This window comes from Canis lupus, chromosome 32 (assembly GCF_048164855.1).
Source record: "Canis lupus baileyi chromosome 32, mCanLup2.hap1, whole genome shotgun sequence".
NCBI lineage: Eukaryota > Metazoa > Chordata > Mammalia > Carnivora > Canidae > Canis > Canis lupus.
In genome coordinates, this window is record NC_132869.1 from 36,517,837 (window position 1) to 36,543,093 (window position 25,257).

Genomic DNA, 25,257 nt, shown 5'->3' on the forward strand with positions numbered 1-25,257 from the left:
TAGCATTTGACATTTGATCTTTCATTATTGTAGCAAATGGTTCCCTGTTCATGAAATTTTCAACAACAGTTTGCAAGCAGGAGAGATATTTGCAAAATAGAGGACCTTCGCAAAACCTTAGAGTCCCACCATCTGGTGACCACCCACTTGGAATATGCATGAGGTTGGTCCTTTCCTTGGCTCCATTTTGTGATAAAATCAGAGACTGGAATTGACTGATCTCAGAAAAAAACATGCTAACATTGCTCTTAGGATAAAGCTCCAAATCCTTTCTGCAGAAGACCCTGCATGGGGTAGCCTCTTACTTAACTCTTTAGACTCTACACTTCGCAGGAAAGCATGTCAGAATTTTGTCATATTTTTGGTAGAAATACCATTTGACCTCAGCATGCTTCTGCTTGAAGTGTACTATTTGTCAACCCCTTCTGCCATGCTAACTCCTCTTCCTGCCCCAGGTCTCATTTTATTTTTTATTTTTTATTTTTTTTTTTAAGTTTCTTCTCCAATAAACACTCTATTTTTAGCTAGAGAAGTACGGAATGTCATGACCTGCACACCAGCCTGCGAGACTCTGGTGTTTACACGGGGCAATCATAGACGTGGATTTCCTGGTCATCACCCATGGACACAATCTTTGAGCCATTTCCATTGTATTTTACTCCCCAGACCTGATCCTGGTGATCGAAGAAGGTGTGAACACACGTTCTTGTTCCAACATCCCAAACTTTCACACTTTTATCAGATGAACTGGACACGAAGTGGGTGTCGTCAGGACAAAATGCAACATTCAGCACCCATGATGCATGGCCACTCAGCGTACCAGCCAAATTGGCATGTTGTACATCATAGATCTTGATGTAGCCATCATCTGATGCAGTGACCAGGAGCTGAGAAGCCAGGGAGAATGTCAGGGAACGGATAGCTATAGCAAGGCCTTCCAGCGTGTGCAGAAGTTTTCCAGCTGCAATATCAAAAATATTGATGGCCCCATCTATGGCTCCACTGGTCAGATACATCCCATCAGGGCTATATGTAATACTAAGAATGAATTTTCCTCTCGTGTCCAGAGAATATTTCTTTTTCCCACTTTCCACACCAAAAATGTTCACTTTCCCCACATGAGTTCCTGTGGCCAGATACTGGGGATCAGGAGAAAAAACCAAAGTCCAGGCATCCACTGGTCCTGCATCTATAGATTTTATCTGTTTGCTGTTATCCAAGTCCCAGAGACGAGTATGAGCGTCAAGAGAACTGGACGCAGCGATGGGCAGCGTGTGGCTGATGTTCACAGACACCACGGCCAGTTGATGTCTCTCTAGACTCCATTGTAGGTCCAGCCTCTCATCACAACACCTCTAGACTTTCACCAGGTCATCCAGGGACCCCGTAACCACCATCTCAGAGTTTTCTTTCTGTTTGTCCCCCAGGCAACCGACCAAATGGCATCATCCTGGGCTTGCTCTTGTTTGAAGAGAATACTGTACTGGTTGGTCATTTCCTCAACCAAGGAGGAAGGCTACAGGCCAGACAGTTCGCCACCCTGCCAGCTGCACAGCCGCCACTCTTGTGACGTCCCCAGGTCTCATTTTATTTTATTTTTATTTTTTTAAATTTTTAAAAAATTTTTTTAAAATTTTTATTTATGATAGTCACACACAGAGAGAGAGAGGCAGAGACATAGGCAGAGGGAGAAGCAGGCTCCATGCACCGGGAGCCTGACGTGGGATTCGATCCCGGGTCTCCAGGATTGCGCCCTGGGCCAAAGGCAGGCGCCAAACCGCTGCGCCACCCAGGGATCCCCACCAGGTCTCATTTTAAATGTGACTTCTTCTAGGAAGCCTTCCCTGACTCCTAGAAACCTAATGAGACCAGGATTAGGTTCCCTAATACATGATCTCACAGCACCCAATGATTTTCATAGCACCTATCAGGATTGTCTTTAGTTTCATGGAGGTATACCTTGTTGACTAGTCTTCAGAGGCGTCTTATCTATTATTATGCATCAAGCATTGGGGAGACCCCCTCAGGGGCTAATAAAAAAATCGCCTCTCTGCCTTTTGGCTAAGATCAAGTGTAGTATCTGTTCTTATCAGTTTAATATCTGATCCGTTCTCTATCTGAGGACAATATATTAAATGGATTTTTGGAGCAGGGGGATGGAATAGGAGCTTGGTCCATCCACTCCATGTATCAACCTGGTATTGCAGTACTTCCAGGAATGGTACACCCCCTCAGGGGTTAAAAAAAAAAGCAAAAAACAAAAAGCATTGGGCAGAGTGCTGGGCTCTATGAGTAAATATCTGCGGAATGTATGTATGACTAAACATAAGTACTCTGTCTCTAAGTCAAACCTTCATCAAGAGTTCCCACACTGGGCAGCCCTGGTGGCTCAGCGGGTTTAGCGCCACCTCCAGCCCAGGGCGTGATCCCGGAGACCTGGGATCAAGTCCCACATCAGGCTCCCTGCATGGAGCCTCCTTCTCCCCCTGCCTGTGTTTCTGCCTCTCTCTCTGTGTGTGTCTCTATGAATAAATAAATAAAATGTTAAAAAAAATTCTTAAAAAAAAAAAAGGGTTCCCACACTATTTAGTAATAAAAAAATCTGATTGGTTCTGTCCTGCTGGGTGGTCACTTACTGTTGAGGTCATCTCATCTCGGCCAGACTCTGTACTTGGGTTCTACTCTCACAGTCTCATACCTGGGCTTTCCCCACTGCAGTCCACCATGTGGGATCCTACTGGATTAATCTTCCCAAGCACTGGTTTGACCAGATCACTCTTCTAAAAGCCTCTGATGCGGAGTTGGCTAAAGAATAAAGCTCAGACTCAGCCTGGCATTGAAGCCTGTCTGTAATCTGATTCTGACCTATATTTCTGTGTTCCCTTACTTTCTAAAGCGAATTGTTTGTTCCACCACACATTTTTACTCACTGACTCTAAGCGTTTGTTTATAGTATTTGCTCTGTCCAGAAGCTCCCTCTCCTATTCTGTTATCAAACTTCTATCCATCCTGAGTGTAAAGCTCATATCCCACGTTCTCTGTATAGTAATCCTAGTCACCTGTATTAGGACTCTTTCAGTTGCAAATAATGAGGAAGATCCCAAACTGGTTTAAGTAAAAAAAGTAATAATAATAATAATAACAATTATTATTATTAGTTCATGTAATCAACAAGTCCATTGGGTGTAGAGGCCAACATGGGGCTTGAACTCACAACCCTGAGATCAAGACCTGAACTGAGACCAAGAGTTGGATGCTTAAAGTGACTGATCTAATCTGTTGATTCCACTCTGAGTTAGGTGGAGCAGGTGACACTAAGGTTCATGTAGCAGCCCCAGAAACTCAGGGCTTACATCCTACCAGTTTGCCAACCTCAGGGAAAATGGTTATCTTTCTTAAAAGTTCTAACACAAGTCCCAGGGAAGGGTGGGTCGTGTTCCCATCCTGAACCTATTGCGATAGTGCTCTGATTAACCAGGCCTGGTTCATGTGTCCAATCCTGGGATCCATGGGTGGGGTCAGCCTCACAGACCTGCATGCATGGAGAGTGACAGCTGGGTGGCTCTCCAAAAGAAAATTGATATACAGTTACCAGAAGAAGGAGGAATGGATGTCTAGTAGGTAAAAGACAACCTAGATCCATCCTACCCCTCGAAATGTGAGTGATCTCTCCAGACTTCAAATTTCTGTTGCTCTTCTTGTCTGTTCTGTTCGTTAATTTATTTCCCCATGGTCACTAGATGGTTGCCACAATCCCAAATATTGTAACTTGGTGCCGGAATTCCAAGCAGAAGGAAGAAGGGAACAGGTGAAGAGGGGACTTTTCCAGAGAAAGGAAAGCTTCCTTAGAGGCCATCCAAGAAATTTGGATCACTTGGCAAGGAAGCAGGGAAAATGAATATCTGGCATAGGGGAATGGAATAGCTGAGATGGATTAGCGCAAATGAAAGGTTCATTCCTGGGGCTGAGCACATCGCTGAACAAAAGAAGGGTTTTGTTAGAAGAAGGAAGGGGTGAGGTCCTTGCCATTGGCCAGGTCGCCAAGAGTGGCTGCCTAGGATATTTTTTTTATCCACTTATCTGCTAGCAATTGGGAACTTACCACATGCAAGGCACTGTGTATTTCTGATTTTCATCTAGTCCATATGATTTTTTCCTTTTTTTTTTTAAGATTTTATTTATTTATTCATGAGATACACACAGAGAGAGACAGGCAGAGACACAGGCAGAGGGAGAAGCAGGCTCCATGCAGGGGGCCCAATGTGGGACTCGATCCCAGGTGTCCAGGATCATGCCCTGGGCCGAAGGTGGCGCTAAACCGCTGAGCCACCCGGGCTGCCCTGACTTTTTCTTTTCTTTCTTTCTTTTTTTTTTAAATAAATTTATTTTTTATTGGTGCTCAATTTGTCAACATATAGAATAACACCCAGTGCTCATCCTGTCAAGTGCCCACCTCAGTGCCCGTCACCCAGTCACCCGCACCCCCCTGATTTTTTCTTTTTAATGGCAGGAACTGTGGCTTATATTTTGCATCTTTACAATGCCTCGCACTTAGTAGCTGTTCAATGAGCATTGGCTGATTTTTAAAATTTGATGGTGAGGGGTTGGGAGAGGGGTACAGAATTCAGAGTCTTTCTAGGATCTTATTTAAAGACTTCATTTTGCTCTCACTGCTAAAGGAAATGGAAGATCACCACGTCTGTGTTACAGTCATTTGAATCCTGGAGATGCAAATGAATCTCAAATATATCTTCTTGGCTGTAAGTTCTCTCTCAGTCAACTTGTAAATTACTTGATTCCGTATATATGGCCCATCTATATAGTTCTTACATATGTAAAGTGAATTTAGACAGGCAGTGTATGTAATTTGGCTAACTGGTCTCCTTTTTCTATGGCTTCTCCTCATTTTTTATTTAATAGGGAAATTGCTCTCCCACTGAATCTTAATTCACAATGTTAAGACTTCAGAAACACAGTTTCTTATTCAGAAAGGATTTCAATCTTCTTGCTGTCAAATACACTCTGCTCTCACATGGGCACTTAATGGTGTCAGGATGTCAATTTAATTTTGACAGGGGCCCTATCCACAGAATCTTCAACTTTTCATACTTAGTTAATATGGATGGGTAAGAGGATGTTTGAGGGGATTTTTCCCCTCTGTTTTCATGGAAACATACTTTCCCGTAAGATTGGATGACAGTGGTATGTGTGAAGCACTCGAAGCTTTTGAGAGTGAGAAGTTTTCCCTACTGTTCAAGACCCACCATTAACTGCCTCCAAATGGCACACAGTTGTTGTTATCTCTAATTGCTGTGATGCTCTAAATAGTCTGAAGGCACTGGAATCTTTGTTCCCACCAAGAAATGGTTTCTTCCACTTTCTTTGGTAGCAGCACCACTGGAACTGTAGATGTAGCAAGTATGGCTACAAATTCATTCTTTCCCCACTAGGTGACATTAATTAGTGCCTGATGACTGGCAGGCTTGAGTTTTTCGATTCTTGTCCAGGAGTAGGAGAGGACCAAACTACTCCTAACACTCTTGTATTAGAATAACAAATGATGCTGTGTAACAAATGATGTAAAAAAATGAACTGACCTACAACAAGAGATGTGTATTATCTCACACAGTTTCTGTATGGAATCTGGCAGAGGCTTAGCAAGGTGGCTCTGGCTGAGAGTCTCTCTTGAGGTTATATCAAGGTGTTGGCTGGGGCTGCAGGCACCTGAGGCCTGAACTGAGTGGGGTTCCCAAAATGGCTCACTCACATAGCTAATGGTTGGAGGCCTAAGTTTCTTGCCATGTGGGCCTCTGCTTGAATGTCCTTATGGCATGGCAGCTGGCTTCCTCTGGAGTGAGTGATTCCAGAGAAAGACTGCAGAAGAAGCTGCAACACCTCTTACGACCTAGTCTCAGGAGTCATCCTCTGTCCCTTCTGTCGTAGTCTCTTTGTTAGAAGTGAATCACTAGGTCTAGCCCATACTCAGGGGGAGGGGAATTAAGCTCTACCTCTTGAAGGGACGTGTATCAAAGAATTTGTAGACATATTTTAAAACCACTACAACTTTCTTGATTTTCCCCCTTTGTGACTGAGTATCTGCCAAAAACAACCAAACTCAGAGGTTTAGTACATGATCAGCAAATGAACTGATGAACACGGCTCCTTCATTCTTGGGGTAATTTGTATAGAATTTCAGCTTTCCAACCTAACCAAATAGGTGCTCCCCCCAAAGCTGCACTGGGATGGAATGGAAGTTGGGTCTGATTTCTTCTTCCAGCTTCTCAAACAATGTCTTCTACATCACTCACGAATATGCAGTGGGCAGGAGCTGGCTTTTTGCAGGGCGTGCTCTAATAGTGGGACACCGTAAGGATGGATTCTCAACAGGGATGGGAGTGTTTGGTTGTACTCACCTGGCCTAACAGGTCATATATGGCCAGCAGATGGCAAAAACTGAGTGAGAAGCTAGCTGGTTCTGCTCTCCTGCTGGTTGGCAAAGACCGGCCACAGATGGTAGCAGTGAAGCTGTGAGCAGACTCTAGTCCTAGGATCAAGCAAGTGCCAAAGCTCTGCTGAAATCACCCGCAGCACCACCAAGAGATGTGAGGATTCATGGGCAGGATTCTCGGCTTGGATCTCGAAAACAGAGACCCTGGTGGTTCTGGCTCCTTGGCAGCTCTTAGTGCATGACGTGAGGAAGGGAGCACTTTGGGAACAGATGGAGAGGTTGAGAGACAGAGCGTGACTGTCAGGCCACAGAGTGAAGCATCGTGCCATTGAGACAGATGGTGAGAGGGGTGTCCCTGTCTGCAGTGGCTTTAGTGCCTTTTCAGTACTCATCCCGCTTGTGTACCCTTGACATAGGGCCTCTTCAAGAGCTTCTACTTCCAAAGCATTTTAATTTAGAAGTCACATGTTTGTGTTGCAAGCTGTAGTTCAGGCTAAAAGTGCTTCATAGCTTTTCTCTTTTCTCACATTTAGAGAAACCCGGGTTTCTGATACACTGATTGATAAGGGAATCATACAATGGTAGAGTTTATGAAAAGGGGCATTAGAGACAGATGCCACATAGTGACAGAGTCAAGAAGAGTTTTCTTTCCAGAATATTCCTGCCATTTGAGATACCAGTGCAAGAGAAGAGGAGGTAGGAAACATAGAAAACACACAGATGTATGCTTCAAGATACAGATCTACTACATGGATTATTAGCTTTCTAGAGAAATTTAGTGGCTCTGCTGGTACCACCTTTAGGCACAGTTGGGGGGGCCTGACTTTCAGGGGCACTGCTCTGGCTCAGGCTCTCCTCCAGCTGCATTCCTAAATACCGAGCAGGAGGCCAACAAGCCAAAGGAAATGTGTCCCTCTGGAGCCAATTTCACCTCTTCAGACCTTGGTCCAGGTACCCATAAGCCAGAATTCCCTTCCCAAATGGCTGTGAGCCCACTCCCAGGACCCATGTGGTCTTCTCCCCTAGACCTTCTGATAAATACTCTTGGACCTGTGGAGTGGCCAAGAAATGACAGTTTTGTAGAGGGAAAAGTGGACATGTGGGCTGGAGGGCCTATGGGATGTGAGGCTTAACTGGCTGTGGGAAGCGAAGTGGGGAGGGCTGCTCTGTATGGAAACCAGCTCTCCCTGTTTTAGCAAGGGACTCTGAGAAATCCCAGAATTCTAAGTTCAGACCTGGTCTTCCAAGTTGTATTGAAAGTGTATTTTCAAGGTGAAAGGATACACACACATATGCACACATACACATTTTAATTTCACAGTTTGTTAGCTTGTTTTATAACTTTTACATACTTATACATTTGACTGTGGGCTTCTACACGTAGCCTTTTTGTGTACCCTACAAATATCAGGGTTGGTTCTGGCTCCACCTTTAATACAGTACCAAGTTGAATCAGCCTGGCTGATTTGGAAGGTCTTTTACTATTGACTCCTCTCTAATCTTACCTCCCACTGTTATTCTACAGGAATCTTCCATCAACCAAACTGGTCAACCCATAGCCAGACTAGGCCCACGTCCTTTCCTCTGTGTCTGGTTCATACTATTTTTCTCTGAAAGGCCTCTATTTCTCTCCTGCATTTGTATGGGCCATGCTACTGTTATAAGACCCAGCTTCTTAGTCATGCCTCCTCCAACTGGCCTCTTCTAACAGCTCTTGTCTGAGCCATTTATTGGCATTCAAAGTGTGCAGATATGTGTGGCCATTTTTCTTAGACAAGATATGGCTATAAGATAAGGAAACATCAATACATAACCATTTGAAGACCAGGAAAGGGGACCTCCCCCCTTCCCCTACTCCCCTAAAGTCAGAAGAGTAGTTGGGGAATGAGAAGAATGTAGTTAGGCAGGCACCAAAGGAGGAGAGGGCCAGCACTGTCAAAAGCTGTAGAGAGGTCATTGGGAAAGAAGCCCAAAAATAGAACATTTGCCATTAGGAAAGAGGTTTTTTTGTGACCATTGAGAGAAGAGCAGATTGTGTGGGTGAAAGTAACATTGTAGTCCGGGGGGGAAAAATAAGAGATGAGAAAGTGGAGACAGCAAACACTTTAATGTCTCATGAAAATGTGATTCTGAGAGGAGATAGAATAGCTTTACAGGGTGGAAGAGGTAGGGAGGTTTTGTTCTGTTCAAAGGTTGGAGGAGACTGAGTGTGTTTGTAGGAGAAAAGAGCTAGATTAGAGGGGAAAATTGATAATGGGGGAAAGAAAGGATCCAATGATTCAACAAAACCTGGGAAAGGCTGAGATGCATGCACAGGTGCAGGGGTTAACCTTGATGAGGAGAAAGGGCACTTCTCGCTGTGGGTAAGGGAAGGGGGGCGGGTAAGATGAATGAAGGCTACAGAATAGGCATCATAATGGAGTGATTGGATTTATGGGTGAAGAGACGAGCTGTCATTATAGAGAAAAGGCCAAAAATGCCCAAATTTTCGGGGGCGGCGGGGGGGGGAGGGGAATCGGGTCCAGATTTCAAATATTCAAATATCACATTCCTCATTCATTCCTTTCACATTTATTCAGTGTCCCGCGAGTATCAGACGCTGGGGTCTACCCGTGATGGGACTTTTCCGTGCAATTTTGCAAACCTGCAATACTGGGACTCAGGCGAGATTTACTTTTTACCCTTCTAGAAGGCCTGCAGTAGGAACAACAAACAAAAGAAAAACAACAAACAAAAAACTGCACGGATCAGAAGACAGTCCTTTGTCAGACCAGATGTCCCGAGCTCACGGGCATGCATTGCAACAATGACGCCCTGTTCGAGGCTGGGAGGGAAGAGAGGCGAGGTGGGGAGGGGTGGGGGGTGGAGGGGGAGGCTGACACCGGGGCAGCCCCTGCAGGATGCGCTTTCGACCAGGAAGGTGCAGCCTTGACGCCCTCGAGGGCGCGCCGTAACCGTAACCAAGGGTGACGGCGCCTCGGTCCACACCGCAGCAAGGACCCGCTTCTTCCCCGAGCCAGGTGTGTCTACCGAGGCTGAGCAGCCCCCCCCACCGCCGCGCCCTCCGCGAGGCCTCGCCGCTCTCCGCCAGGTCGCTGCTACCTTCGCCCCCGGTTTAATTGTGACGGGCGGGGGAGGGGAGAGGCGGTGGGCGGGGCGAATCGCCTTTTCTATTTTGCCATTGGCCGCGAGGGGGCCCGAGTCCCGCCCCCCGCGCCGCCGCCGACAGGCTCCGCCGGCTGTCACTCGAGCCGCCGCGGCCGCCCCCTGGCCGCGGCCGGGATCTCGCGGGAAGAGCGGCGGGCACGGCGGAGGCTCGGTCTCCCGGCTGCGCGCGAAGCGGGAGGGCTCTGCACACACGGGCGCTGCCTGGCGGGGAGCTCGGAGCTGCGGCAGCCGCAGGCCTGGGCCGCCCCTTCCCTGCCGCCGCCTTCTCCGGCTCGGGGCTGCTCGGTCCGCTCGCCCTCCGGCGCCCCCAGGTGAGGAAGCCCCGGGCGCGCCTCCCGGGCTGCGGAGCGGTCGGGGCGGGCTGGCTCCCGACGGGGGCGGCTCCGCGGGGCGCGGGAGGGCGGGGGGCGGGGCGCGGGGTCCACGAGGACGTGCGGGGTCCGGGGGTTCCGGGACGGGGGGCTCCTGTCGGCGCGGTCGCCGGCGCCCGGCGGGCAGAGCGGTCGGCTGGGCGGGTGCTCCGTGTCGGAAGAGGCGGGTCCCGGGGGTCCGGAGGGTCCTCCGAGCCGGAGGGTTTGGCGTCCCTGGGTGATGGAGCGGCGCCTCCGTGCTCGGGGCGAGGTGTGTGCGCCCTGCAGGGGCCGGGCCGCCTGGTGGGCTGCTCCGGGGGTTCTGCCTCGCCCCGAGGCGGGGCGGCACCTTGGCGAGGTCCCTAGTCCGAAAGGGGGCGGCAGGGCGAGCGAGCCGGCGGGGGCTCCCGGAGCCCTGGAGCGGAGGGCGCGGCTCGGCGGGCGCTGCTGAGGTCCGCTGGGGCGGGGGGGGGGGGGCGGCCTAGGGGCATCGGGAGCCCGCCCAGCGCCCAGCGTCCTGGAGCAGGTCTCGGTGCTCCGCGGGAGGATTGCGAGTTGGAGACATCGCGGGTTTGGTTCTGCAGTTCGCTCTCTGCCCTGCCCCGGGATCCCCGTGGGGGTGCGGGGGGGTGGGGGTGGGGGGCGTGCTGGTCTCGCTGCTCTGGGAGCGAGACGGTGGCAGCACCTTAGGGGGGTGCAGACTCTGGGTCCCCTGGTGCAGACTCTGGGTCCCCTGGGTGCAGACTCTGGGTCCTTCGGTGCAAATTCTGAGTCCCTTGGTGCAGACTCTGGGGCCTTCGGTGCAAATTCTGGGTCCCTTGGTGCAGACTCTGGGTCCCTTGGTGCAGACTCTGGATCCCTTGGTGCAGACTCTGGGTCCCTTGGTGCAAATTCAGGGTCGCTTGGTGCAGACTCTGGGTCGCTTGGTGCAAACTCTGGGTCCCTTGGTGCAGACTCTGGGTCGCTTGGTGCAAACTCTGGGTCCCTTGGTGCAGACTCTGGGTCCTTTGGTGCGACTCTGGGTCCCTTGGTGCAGACTCTGGGTCCCTTGGGAGGCGTGTGTCCCTCGGCCGGAGCGTGCCAGCCGCGGAGCAGACGGAAGGCAGGCTGGGTGGTTTGGGCTGCGCTCTCTTAGGTAGTCGCTCGGCTTTGCCGATCCTGCATTATCAGATCCGTCCCGAAAGTCTTCCCTGAGTGTGAGACCGAGTCCAGTAGTGATGGGAGGCGTGTCCTGGCTTCTCTCTGTCCTTTTGAAAAACGTTCGTGGAGAGGGATAATTTGAGATTGAGTGAGTCTTCGAATGATGTCTTGGGAATTTGGAGTCCCAAAGCTAGGGCCCTGCAGAAGCGTCATTGGAGACCTGTAAGGATGGCCAGCAGCTCTTTTAGAGACGCCTGCTTAATAGCTTTATTGTACAGGTTGAGTTAGTCTAGACTCTAATGCAGACTTCTTGGTAACTAGCCCAGACTTAGGTGAAATTCAAATAAAATGACCTGTATGTGTGTGTATGTTTTTTTTTTTTTTTTTTTTTTAAGATTCTAAAAATTTATTTTGTTCATGAGACAGAGAGAGAGAGAGGGAGAGAGAGAGAGGCAGAGTGAGACGCAGGCTCCATGCAGGAAGCCTGATGTGGGACTTGATCCCAGGGCTCCAGGAACAGGCCCTGGGCTGAAGGCAGGCAGTCAACCGCTGAGCCACCCAGGCGTCCCTGTGTATGTGGTTTTTAAAAAAACATATAGCTTGTAAAGTTTGTGCACTTGCTTGTCCGTTCTTGGGGTTAGAGACCTGCTTCATCCCAGAGGCCTGTAAATGATGAGCCTGATGAGTCTGATGTGGCAGGCGGTGGGGAGCCCATATTCACAGTAATTCTGTCATTTTGACTAAACAAGACAAATTCAGCTATGCCAGAGCCAAGACTTTTGCCTGCCTTAGTCTTTTTCTTTAGTGACAGTTTTTTTTTTTTTTTTTTTTAAAGATTGACGTTTCTTTTGATGTTAGAACCAGAAAGATTAGGGATCCTGTACTTAATCCTTGGGTTTTGCAATCGTTTGAAAAAAAAAAGGGGGGGGGGGAATCCTACATAGCAGTATTTAACCCATTAACAAGCTTAAGTTTTTTTGTTTTTGCCTGAACTGACTTCCATAGGTATAAAAATTGATCAACTGAGCAGATACTTGATTGGAACTACAGCCAAAAAACCCTAAGCAGACCTTTGTTTTCCTCGTTATTTATGAAAGACAAATGACAAGCAAATTTCAGTAACTTTTAAAAAGAGCAGCTTCCATGATTTCTAAGTAAACATATGATCCGGTTAACAAATATTTGATTATCTGATAAGTGTCACAGCACTGGAGGTGCAGTGATTCCATGTACCTCACATGTAACCTGTATATAGAGAAAGCAAATAAAATGAATACATAAAATCATTGAGATGCTAATAATGGAGAAACAGGGTATTTGGGGTTCAGCTCATTGTTTTTATAACTCCTGAATAATAACGTAATTGATGTCTGTTGTGATAACCAGAAACCAAATAAGATAATTATCTATCTTATGAATTATTGAAGACTGAATTATGATCAGTACAGTTTGGGTGTTTCTATTTGATATTGACTCTGAGGATTAGCACCATTTGTTACACAAGCATTTAAAAGTCTGTAAGAATACACATTGAACTTATGAGTATTTGGGGGATTCTTTAAGAGAGTGTGGTAGAAGGGATCCCTGGGTGGCTCAGCGGTTTAGCACCTGCCTTCCCCCCAGGGTGTGATCCTGGAGTCCCTCGATCGAGTCCCACATCGGGCTCCCTGCCTGGAGCCTGCTTCTCCCTCTGCCTCTGTCTCTGCCTCTCTCTCTCTCTCTCTCTGTGTCTGTCATGAATAAATAAATAAAATCTTAAAAAAAAAAGAAAAAAGAGTGTGGTAGAGGCAAGGAAGAGAGCTACTAATTTTATGCTTTTATATTATTTGAATGTATTAACATGAGTGCATGTAACTTAAGTGCAATTTAAAGAAGTCTAAAAATTAAAACTTTTTGGTTGCTATGCAAATTTATTTATAAGGCACTTTGTCAGTGTTGCCACTTCTACTGTGTGTACTAGTGAAGGAAAACATGTATTTCAAGAATCTAGACTTATAGAGGGTGGGGAGCACAACAGAATAAGAATACTGAGAACTAAGCAAAATGTTAAAAACATGTTAAGGATGTTGGATATTTAATTATATAAAGATAAACTAATTTAAGGCCTTTCTTTTTTCAAACTTAAGAGTTTGAGGGGATCCCTTGGTGGCGCAGCGGTTTAGCTGCCCAGGCCACGATCCTGGAGACCCGGGATCGAATCCCACGTCGGGCTCCTGGTGCATGGAGCCTGCTTCTGCCTCTGCCTATGTCTCTGCCTCTCTCTCTCTCTCTCTCTCTCTGTGACTATCATAAATAAATAAAAATTAAAAAAAAATTTAAGAGTTTGAGAAGGGAAGTTTTTCAACTCCTTAAACAAGAATACCTTGTGTCTTTGTGTTGGGAGTGGAGGTGTTTGTGTTGTGTGGCACAGACTTCAGGAAGGGATTTCTTTTTGTCAAATGTATGGATACATCTAGATTTGTTTTTCTTCTGAGGCTTTTAAAAAAATTATGGTTCCTTATTATAATTTAGTATTACTATTTCATTATTATTGTAATGAAAGTGGTAATACAGGAGTGTCTTTTGGACTATAATTTAAAATTTTAGGATTATAAATGTGGTATACTAAGCAATTTCTATGAAGGAAATCATAAGACATGGATTCCAGTCTTCACTGTACTACTAAGCGTATGACCGTGGGTAGACTCTTAGGGCCTCAGTTTCCATATATATATATGTATATATAATGAAAGAGAAGTCCATGTCAATAATCAGTATAAGTCTACAGCAGTATTATGTCTACAAAAAGGGATAGATGCCTGAAGAGTAGCTGGTTCTCAGGATACAACTAGTTCCTTGTAATTTTTCTTTATGATACCTAATTTTAGAAACCTCTTCCTTTTTAAGATACATAGGAAATATTCCAGAATATACATTCCATGAAGGTAAATGGTTTTCTTTTGATAATTTAGCTTTATCTCTTAAAGCATTATTATTTTTATTTCTGATTTCTGGTTGAGTATCTATGTGATAATGTAATGTCCCTATTTAATTTTGGATGCAGAATGAGGTTTCAAGTAGTTGACCCCCCCTTTTTTTTTTTAAAAAAAAAGAATTTATTTATTTATTCATGAGGGACCCAGAGAGAGAGAGAGAGGCAGAGACACAGGCAGAGGGAGAAGCAGGCTCCAATGGAAGGAGCCCAACGTGGGACTCGATCCCGGGTCTCCAGGATCAGGCCCTGGGCTGAAGGTGGTGCTAAACCGCTGAGCCACCTGGGCTGCCCTAGTTGACCCCCTTTAATCCATCCTTTACACTGCTACCAAGGTGACTTTTCTAAAATGCAAATCTGTTCAGTGCGTCTTTCTTAAAATCCATACTTCTCCTTTATGTACAGTACATATTTAATTCTAACTTTTTATCATTACAAGGCCCTTCATCATCTGGCTCATCTGCATTTCCCCCACCATAAATCTGAAGCTCCAACTCAAGTAATCCAGTTAATTCACTGAAAGAGTCACACTGTTTCCTGACTCAGAGCCTTCTCCTATATTCTCCCCATTGCTTAGAATGCCTTTCTTCCTCCTGTTTTGCTGACAGAGTCTTCTGATTTTTCAAGATATAACTTAAGCACTATCTGCTTTTAAGTTTTCTGTGTCCTCCCTCTTCCTTACCACACCAGGTTATTCACTCTCTTTGTCTTGTTCATTCATTCTCTTGTGTTTGCAAGTATGCTGTAATTATTTGTCTGTCACTGGATCTTCCTGGACTCAAAGCCAGGTTTATATTTCTTATTTTTAAATCTCTATTGCTTATTTTACACAGTTGGCTCTCATTACAGGTTTGAATTCTCAATGCCAAGATTGATATTTTTCCAATGTCCGAGTTAAGCCCAAATCTCAGTCTTGTCCTATTTTTCAAAAATTTTGGGCTTTCTAAAGTTATCTTATTCTCTTATCCCTATGACCACAAATTGATATCATTATTTTTTTAAGATTTATTTATTTATTTATTCATGAGAGACACAGAGAGAGAGAGACATAGGCAGAGGGAGAAGCAGGCTTCATGCAGGGAGCCTGATGTAGGACTCGATTCCGGATCCTGGGATCAAGCCCTGAGCCAAAGGCAGACGCTCAACCACTGAGCCACCCAGGCGTCCCACAAACTAATATTAGATCTATAGTTCTTATCTTCATACTTAAGAAGTGAGACTCCCAGCACTAAGGGTTACTCTGTTAAACTTGAAGATTTTGAGGCAACCATTAGTCCCTATAATTAAAATTGCTAGGAGAGTTATAAACTAATTTGGGGTATTTCAGATTTTGGCTATCAGTGATTGGTAGATACTTTCACCTTGGCTGCTTTTTGCATGGGACATGATAGTGGCCAACATGTGTGTGTCTTTATGTTATCTGTTGATTGGTTGAAGATTTAATAACTTGCTCAGGGTCATTATCTACTAAGCAGCAGGCTATAATAGGTTCAGGTCTGTTGTATTCCTGGTTCTATGCTTTTTCCAAATACTATACTGCTTTCTGAATATGATTGCTTATTCTGTGTATTAAAATTATTAATAGAGGGCAGCCCTGGTGGCTCAGCGGTTTAGCGCCACCTTCAGCCCAGGGTGTGACCCTGGAGACCCCGGGATGGAGTCCCACATCGGCTCCCTGCCTGTGTCCCTGCCTCTCCCTAGGTCTCACATATATAAGTAAATAAAATCTTAAAAAAAATTATTAATAGATATTTTATTCATTTCATAAATTGAAGGTATAACATTAGGTTATAATGTTTATTCATTCAGTTTTTTTCAAAAATGCTAAAGTAGAGAATTTGAGATTGTTTGGACATTAGATATCATTTAATCCAACTCTTCATTTTAGCGTATGAGGGAACTGACATACACAAGAGTAGTTGAATGACTTGCTCAAGATCATGTCGCTAATTGGTTAAGATTTTCTTTAAGCTAATTGTGTACATTGGTGTTATACAATCATTATTTGAAAGGAATACCAGGTGCCTGATTCCCCCACCCCTGAAAAAAAAAAAAGCCTGGAGTGGCTTTTAGAAAAGTGATGTTGAGGATCTCAGAGTCTTAAGGACATGGCTCAGAGAAAATCCAGACTTTGGATCATGACACATGGAGACGCCTCAGTGCCTTTACTCACATAGTTGCCTTGTCTTGGTTTCTTTCCTTCCTCTTTCTTTTTAAAACTCTACCCACAAGGGGTGCCTATGTGGTTCAGTTACGTGTTTGCCTTTGGCTCAGGTCATGATCCCAGGGTCCTGGGATCCAGGTCCGAATCTGGCTCCCTGCCTAATGGGGAGTCTGCTTCTCTTTTTCCCCTTTCCCTCTCCTGTTCTCTCTCTCTGTCTCTCAGATAAGTAAATCTTTTTTTTTTTTTTTAAATCTATCCACAGTTAACTAATCTTATGCCTGCTGAAGTTGTTATTAGCATCAGCCTTACTAGTAACCATTTAAGTACCATAAGCCAACTAATGGAGATAAAAAAGATTTATTTGGGAGTGTGAGACAGTATATATTTAATTACGAGATAGTATGTAAAGATGCCAGGAGTGGTACAGCTGTAGGAGCTCAGAAGATGAGATAAGGGTGGACTGAGCTAGTGATTACAGAAGTTTCTGTGTAGAAAAGATTTGACTTAAGTTAATCCTTTCTTTTTTTTAGGACTTTTATTTTTAAGTAATCTCTACACCTAAGGTGAGGCTTGAACTCACAAACCTGAGATCAAGAGTCACATACTCTACCAACTGACCCAGCCAGGTTCCCGATTTAAGTTAATCTTTTTTTTTTTTTTTTTTTTTAAATAGAGCACAAGGGAGTTGGGGGGTGAAGGGGCAGAGGGAGAGAGAGAATCTTAAGCAGGTTTCATGCACGGTGTGGAGCCTGACCTAGGGGCTTGATCTGATGACCTGAGCCTAAATCAGGAGTCAGGTGTTTAACTGGCTGAGCTACCCAGCTGCCCCTAAATTAATTTTTAAAGAAGGCATTGGAGTAAAACTCTTAATTAAACTCAGTGAAACTCTGTTTTGTTTAGTTTTTACTCACAGTGGCCTTCTCTCTGTCTCGGAAGGCCTTGAACACGTTCTTCCAAACATCCATGTCTCCCTCCCTTACTTCCTTTAAGTCTTAATTAAAATATTACCCCTTCTGTGAGGCCTTTACTGGCTCCCTTACTTAAAATCACAGCAGCTCTTCCATACATACTCTTTCGGTTTCTCTTCCTTGCTTTGTTTAGTTCTTCCAGTTATTCAGCATTCTCTATATTTTCATTGTCTTCCCACGTGGGACTTGATCCCGGATCTCCAGGATCACACCCTTGGGTGGAAGGCAGGCGCTAGACCGCTGAGCCACCCAGGGAATCCCGACAATTGAACTTTAAAGCAGGAATTTGAAAATTATATAACATTTTTTTTTCTTCCTTTTTTCCTTTCTTCCTTTTTTCTTGGCTGGCATAGAGAAAGAGGAACTTTCTCTTCCATTTTCTAAAAAATTTATGGGACTTCAAGAATATCTTATACAGTAAAGTACAGAAATTATAAACAGTTCAATGAATTTCTTTTTTTTTTTTAATTTTTATTTATTTATGATAGTCACAGAGAGGGAGAGAGAGGCAGAGACATAGGCAGAGGGAGAAGCAGGCTCCATGCACCGGGAGCCCGATGTGGGATTCGATCCGGGGTCTCCAGGATCGCGCCCTGGGCCAAAGGCAGGCGCCAAACCGCTGCGCCACCCAGGGATCCCAGTTCAATGAATTTCTATGTGTGTAAACATGTAGTCCCCAACCAGATCAAGATATAGAACACACTTCTAGGACCTTAGAACCTTCCTCATGTTCTCTCCTAGTCAGTATTTCCCCAAATACTGTTCAGACTTCTGTCACAACAGATTAGTTTTATTTTTATGAACTTCATACAAATGGAATCAACCTGGTTTCTTCCTTTGCTCAGCATTGTGTGTCTGCAAGATTCATCCTTTTTTTTTTTTTTTTTTAAAGATATTATTTATTCATGAGAGACATAGAGCCATAGACAGAAGGGGAAGCAGGCTCCTCACAGGGAGCAGGACATGGGACTCGATCTCTGGACCCGGGATCACGCCCTGAGCTGAAGGCAGAAGCTCAACCACTGAGCCGCCCAGGCATCCCTTGTCCTTTTTTTTTTTTTTTTTTTTTTAAGTTAACAGTAATTCATTCTTTTCATTGCGGTGTAGTTTTCTATTGTTTGAGTATGAATGTGTTTCTGTTCTCTTGTTACATTTGGGCCATTTCCAGTTTTTAGCTCTTAGGAACAAAGCTGCCATAAACAACATTGTACCTCTCTTTTGGTGTGCATAAAGATTAATTTCTTGGAGTGCTTGGTGGCTCAATCAGTTGAGTGTCCGACTCTTGATTTCAGGTCATGAGCTCAGGGTCCTGATATCAAGCTTCCATAGGCCTCTGTACTCAGCTGGGAGTCTGCTTGAGGAGTCTCTCTCTTCTCAGTCTGCCCCCTCCTTTGCTCATGTTCTCTGTCTCTGTTTCTCAAGTAAATAAATCTTTTTTAAAAAGATTAATTTATTGGCTAAATAACTAGGAGTTAACCTCATCTCCTTATGTGTGTGTGGGTATATATATATATAGAGAGAGAGAGAGAGAGAGAGACATAATTCTTAATACCACATGGTTTTTATAGCACATGCTAGATGATCGTTAAATGACTGAAGATAAATTAGTTAAAATCAGGATGCCTGGGTGGCTCAGCAGTTGAGTGTCTGCCTTCCGTTCAGGTGTTATCCTGGGGTCCGGAAACAAGTCCTGCATTGGGCCCCATGCAGGAGCAAAGGCTCTGCCTTTGTCTCTGCTTTTCTCTCTCTCTGTCTCTCATGAATAAATAAAATCTTTTTTTAAAAAATTAGCAACTAATCATGTACAGTGAGATTATCTCAAACTTATTCACAATATTGAACCATTTCTAGTCCGTATTATTTTCTATATCTGACATAAAAACATGGCTTTATCCAGACTTTATATGTTTCTTTTTCATCTGGGATTGCCTTTTTTAAAGCCATATTACTTATTACTTGCTTTCCCTTCTCTAGGAGATGGGAGAAATATGTGCAGGAAGGAGAACATTCAGATTAATTTCAAGATGTGAATTTCAGAACTGGTCGGCTATTTTTCTATAGTTTTTCAACTATAGAAATCAGTTTTTCCATACAGTATATTTTTTCTAAGATTCTGTACACTTTAAAATCAGCTATACCAGTGCATTCATAACACAGGTAGAAAAGCTGTGAATCTTAATTTTTGTCATGGGTTAGATATGTTTTGGGGTGTGTCAAGCAAAAGCTTTCTTTGATGGCTGTAAGTAATTCTAGAAATGGCTTTAGTTGGTGAAGAATGCAAACGGGAGCTACAATAATAGAAGAAATCTTGAGAAATATTTTTCTAATTCTGGGAAAGTATAATTTTCTTTTGAAGTGATTTCTAAGCTAAGACTTGAAAGATGAGTAGGAAACAAGGTGAATGGGACACCTCAGGGAAAGAGGTAAAAGAACATGGTAGGTAGGTAACTGCATTTGCAGAGAGAGAACAGGACAGATTTGGGCATCTGCAGGCAATTCAGGAAGGCTGGAGCAGTGGTTTTCAAGCTTTCACGTGCATATGAATCTCCTGGTAGGAGTAGGGTTTGTGAATTCGGAGTTCTAACGTGTTTACACGTGATGGAAATGTTGCTGGTTCAAGGATCACGCTTTCTTGGAAACTACTGGGTTCCGGTGTAGAAAGCTAGTGAGAAGGGAGGAGTGGGGAGTGAAAGCAAGGACCATCCCATGAGTTTAAAACCCATGTAAGGAATTTGGGTTTAAGGCATTGGTAATCCACTGAAGGGTGCCAGGAGTAATAGTGAACTTGTGAGTTAAGTGGGCAGTCTTTAGGGGTACACTCCATTTACATTTGAAACTATATAGATTAATGTCTGAGAAGTGATTATTCATCAATAACTCTTGTTTTTCCCAGTAGCAGACTCAGTGCATTTAAAGGAAAAGTTTTGTTATATTTGTTAATTTAGATGTTATGTGTTAGTTTAAGTAGTTCTTTCTTCCATGGATATTATTTATCCTAATAAGTATTATAATTTATCTCATAACTACATTATTAATCCTGTTTGATGGGATTTAATTTTTGTCCATTTGTGTACCTATATACTAGTCTGAGGTTGTCTTTTTTATTGATTTAAAAAATGAGCTAGCTGGTAGTGTTTATCGTATGGTAGGAATGATCTTAATGATACATAGTAATTTGGGTTTCCCTAAATGTTAACTAGAAGGTTTTGATTTAGTTTATTTCAACTGATTAAATACTGCATCAGTTTTGCAGTATTATAAACTTTTTTTTTGCAGTATTATAAACTTAAGAATAAAGATATGTGTTTATGTTTTATATGTTTATATTGTATTTTCTCCCTTTTTGTATAAGTTCTAGGTATTCTTTTAAAAGCTTGGAGAAAGGGGCACCTGAGTGGCTCAGTGATCGAGCATCTGCCTTTGGCTCAGGTGATAATCCCAGGGTCCTGGGATGGAGTCCAGCATTGGGCTCCCTGCAGGGAGCCTGCTTCTCCCTCTGCTTATGTCTTTGCCTCTCTCTGTGTGTCTCTTGTGAATAAATAAATAAAATCTTAAAAAAATAAATAAATAAAAATTGGAGAAAAGCAAAATAAACTCAGCCCACATATAAACATTACTAACGTTTTAGTATACATTCTTCCTCCTTCCATGAATACATCAATATACTTACTCGTATGCATACTGTTTATTGCTCCACCAAGCATTATATCATAAAGACTTTCCTACTTTGTTAAAATTGTTTAAAAAACAAACTTTTTTTTTTAAAGATTTTATTTGTTTATTCATGAGAGACACGCACACACAGAGAGAGAGAGTGTCAGAGAGAGAGAGAGAGGCAGAGACACAGGCTCCATCCAGGGAGCCTGAGGCAGGACTCGATCCCTGGTCTCCAAAATCCACACCCTAGGCTGAAGGCTACCCTAAAAGCAAACTTTTAATAGTAGCACAGTTCTGTTGAATGAATGCGATTTAACAATTTCCAATTATTGAACATTTCTTTCCTCTGCTGATAACATTGAAGAAAATCTTTGCATAAGTCATTCTCCATATTTATTTTTTTTTAGGATAGGAATAGAAATGTTCAGTGAAAGGTAAGACCTAAAAGAAAAATTAGATATTGCCGTATTGCTTCCTAGAAGGGTTATGCCAATTTATATGCTAATATTCAGCTTTTCTAATTTGGTAAGCAAAAATGATCTTACTTTAATTTATGTTTTTTTGATTACAAGTGAAGTTGAACATTGTAAATAGTTTTTAAAACAATTACATATTAAAATATTTTTAAAAGAATCCCTTATGTATTATGTTGTAAAGTAAGATATTTTAATTGGAATTAATATTTTCTCTTAGTGGATAAATTAACTTTTTGGATAGTTTTTACAAAAACACACAAAACTCAAGGCCCTAAACAGTTGCCTGAGAGGGAACCACTGTTAATCACTTTCTTATATGTATTTGCAGAAGTATAGTAGATCATATGTGTGTATGTATTTGTTTGCCAAAACATTAGACAAATTATGGAGAACATTCATTAAAATACCGTCTAGTTCAGATGTGGTATTGTGTACTAAATTGTGTACTAAAAATTAGAAAGGGTCTAAAAATGATTAGTATTTGGCTACTAGCCCAGAAGGAAGAAAAGCAGGGTCTGGCAGCATTTGGCAGTAATTTTCTATAAGACAAGTGGCCTTAGCTCTTTTTATTATTGGATCGATTCTTTGACAATAGCACTTCTGTTTATAGTACCAATTCTGTAGTACTGTTCCAAAAAAGAAAGCCAAGTTTTTGAAAATTAGACAGTTGATACCTGGAAGAAACTCTCTAAAGTACAAAACTTACTTGGAGGTCTTTAGGGGAAAGACACTGTTCTTAGGTATTTTAGGATTTCTCTGCTTGACAGTTAAAAGTTTTAGTAGAATTTTCAGACTCTGCTGCTTAACATGGAAAGTTTGAGCTTAAATAATTACAAATAAAATTTATCATTTTCCTAAACTCTTATTTACCTAATTCAGAAACCAATCATCCATGATGTAAACATATTTTAAAAATGATTTCCCATGCTAATGGTACTATATAGTAGTAATTGGTCTCATACATTAAAGATCTTGAGCTTGACTTGAATGTTACTGCTAAATAAGTGATTTGAGTAATAAGAGTCAGAGGTTTTAATTGGATTCTACAGAGCTCTAATGCTTTAGGCATAAAGGTACTTGCTTTTGGAATAGATTTTTTTTTAAGGCTCTTGTTTCCAAAAATAAAGTTTGGATGACCACTGTTTACTGAATACTAACTCTCTGTGTGACCCAGGATAAGTAGGGGTTTTATGAGCATTCCTATTTGCTGGAATTCATACCTTCTATTCCAGATTAATTATAAGGCTGTAAAGGCTGCTAAAGAATTTGTACCTAATAGTGGTTGGTAATATTTGAAGAATTTTAAGAATGAATTTATCGGAGATGAGAAAAGATCATCTTAATTTTTAAAAACGTGTTTAATTTTGAAAAATTTATGTATTTATAGGAGAATTGTTAAGATAGTACAGAGAATTCCCATATTCCATTCACTCAGCTTACCCTAATTGATGTCTTATATAACCATGCTTTCAAAACTAAGACCTTAATCCTGATTTTAAAAATAAAATTCAACAAAATTTTTTTGAGCACCTACTATATGTAAAAGAGTGTGTTAAATGCTGGAGTATATACAGTATTGGAAAACAAGTAAAAGTTGCAGATAATAATAATAAACTGATGAGCTAGGTGTCATTCCCTTACACATTCTCAGGGTTTTTACCCTATGTGTTGTTGGTACTTAAAAAAAGGCGCTGATCTCTAGGAGCCAGCATGGGTTCCTAGAGAGTGAGTCATGTCATATTGGCCTCATTTCTTTTCTTATAGGGTTAAGTAACCAGGTAGGTACAGAAGGAGATACTCTGGCCATAGTGTATCTAGAATTACAGCTACATTTATTGGATTTTTAATTTGTGCTGGGCACTGGGTTAAATGCTTTACATGGATTATCTCATTTAGTGCTGTTTTACAAATGAGGGAAGGGACCCCCAAGGTTATACAGATAGCATTTGACAGCCTTTTATGATATCTTTATAGACAACTTAGAGAAATGTAGTCTGAATAATTGTATAGATAGGTGGATTTGTGATTGATTAATGGGCTGATGTTAAAATTAAACTGCAGTTCATTCTTAGTGGTGTCCCTCAAGGTCCGGTCTTCCCCCATGTCCTATTCGAAATGTTTATCCATTACAAACTGACAGAGTGCTAGTATGTTACAGGACAGAATCAGAATCTTCCCTCTACCCTCCCCCTTTATTTTTAATAATTGGAAAGATAAACTGTATCTAAGAAAATATTTGTTATAATAATTTTATATTTGAAATGTATGTATTGCCTAGGGACAAAGCCTTCTAATTGAATTTTTTTTTTTTTTAATCTGCACAAATACAGGGTTGGACTTAGAGGGCTAATGGGTAGTTTTTTGTTGTTGTTGTTTTTAAGTAGGTGTGTGCCTGGCTGGGTCTCCTTATTTGTCTGAAATTGGTGAGTCAGAGGTTTATTATAACTACTCCAAAGGTTCACACTCACTTAAACATTATTTTGAAACACGTTGTCAAAAATACGGTTGATTATCCTTTTCTCCTCTGCATTTAGCTGTATGTTCTCAGTTCCGTCTGCCACATTTTGAGGAGGGTGTTGATAGACCATGTATTCAGAGGAGAGTTATCAGGATGAAGCAGTGTCTTGAAACAGATACTTGCAAAATAATTGAAATATTTGAGATTTTCAGCCAGGAAAAAAAGACAGCTTTAGTGGGGTATATATGGTAATGCTTTTCAGATTGGGTGATTAAATGATCTTTAGTATTCTTCTTAACTCAAACCTGTGAGTCTGTGCAATGCATGAAGGAATGGAACGTGGAAAAGGGATTGAACGTATCTTTTGTATCCCCACAGGACAAAATTAAAGTTAGTGGAAGGGAAATATTGGTACATAATGAAGATGTTTTTTAACAATTGAAATGAAAATTGAGTGGACAGTTTCTCATTGTGGTGTATTGAGTAGCATTTAGTCAAGCTATTCTTATTCTCTAAGGACTTCTCCAACTCCTATCCTTTTTTTTTTTTTTCCTTAAGATTTTATTTTTAAGTAATCTTTACACCCAGCTTGGGGCTTGAACCTAACAACCCTGAGGTCAAGAGTCATACACTTACTGACTGAGCCAGCCAGGCACCCCCAATCTTTTTTTATTTCTTCATTCATTATAATTCCCCATAGCAAAATTTTCTTGGGTACATCACTTATTCTCAGCACCTTATGCTTTTATATAGTATCAAATGTTAGTAGTAACATATTATTTTGTTAGTAAAACAAATTTAAACAACAGCAGAGCATTTTTCACTGCTAGATTGGTAATACCAACAGTGGCAAGGATATATAGAATCACTCATACATTCTAGGCAGGCATATAAATTAGTGTAGTTTCTTTGGAGTACTTATTAAAATTATAAATGTTCATGCTTTCTGACTCAATAATTTTAAAGAAGTTTTCTTTGTTTATTATAGTGTTAAATATGTTGCCAGAAGCCCTAAATGATTCTTAACATGGGTGAAATAAATGATTCTACAACCATGTAGTGGGATCTCACACAGCCATAAAAAGAAAGAAAAAAGTACTTCTGCCTGAGTTCAACTCTGACACACATTATCTGGTGAAAAAAATATGTCGCAAAAAATATGTTGCAGGACAGTATTTATGGCATGTTGATATTGCTGGAAAAAAAGTAAGTTGTGTGTATATGCAAATACATATGCACACATTAATAAACATTTATGCTTCTATGTTCATAAACTTCTCTGGAAGGATACACAAGAAAAGAAGTAGCTGTTTCTGGAGAAGGGTTAGGAGATTGGAAGTCTGAGATCTCAGGCTTTGGTTTGCCTGACTATACATTTATGCTGTTTGTGTGTGCAGGTCAAGATTGTTTTGTAAAAGTTTTTTTATTTGAAGTCATTACAGATTCACAGGAAGTTT

At 42.3% G+C, this 25,257-nt stretch overlaps 1 protein-coding gene, 1 non-coding gene and 1 pseudogene across 4 annotated transcripts in view; 2 read left to right on the plus strand and 1 right to left on the minus strand.

Annotated features, from left to right (window-relative positions):
• Positions 1-528: 528 nt before the first annotated feature.
• Positions 529-1,567, minus strand: LOC140622812 (uncharacterized; annotated as a pseudogene).
• A 474-nt stretch (positions 1,568-2,041) lies between these two features.
• LOC140623384 (U2 spliceosomal RNA) lies at positions 2,042-2,232 on the plus strand. The gene has a single exon (XR_012023007.1). It is a non-coding gene; the product is annotated as a U2 spliceosomal RNA (small nuclear RNA).
• Positions 2,233-9,727: 7,495 nt separating this feature from the next.
• Positions 9,728-25,257, plus strand: part of GLCE (glucuronic acid epimerase) — a 114,633-nt gene continuing 99,103 nt past the window's right edge. Inside the window, exon 1 of one of the 3 annotated variants that reach the window (XM_072809384.1) lies at positions 9,728-9,927. The gene's annotated coding sequence lies outside the window, so the exon portion shown is untranslated. The remainder of the gene's footprint in view (positions 9,928-25,257) is intronic. The other 2 variants (XM_072809383.1, XM_072809385.1) reach the window with 2 other exon arrangements.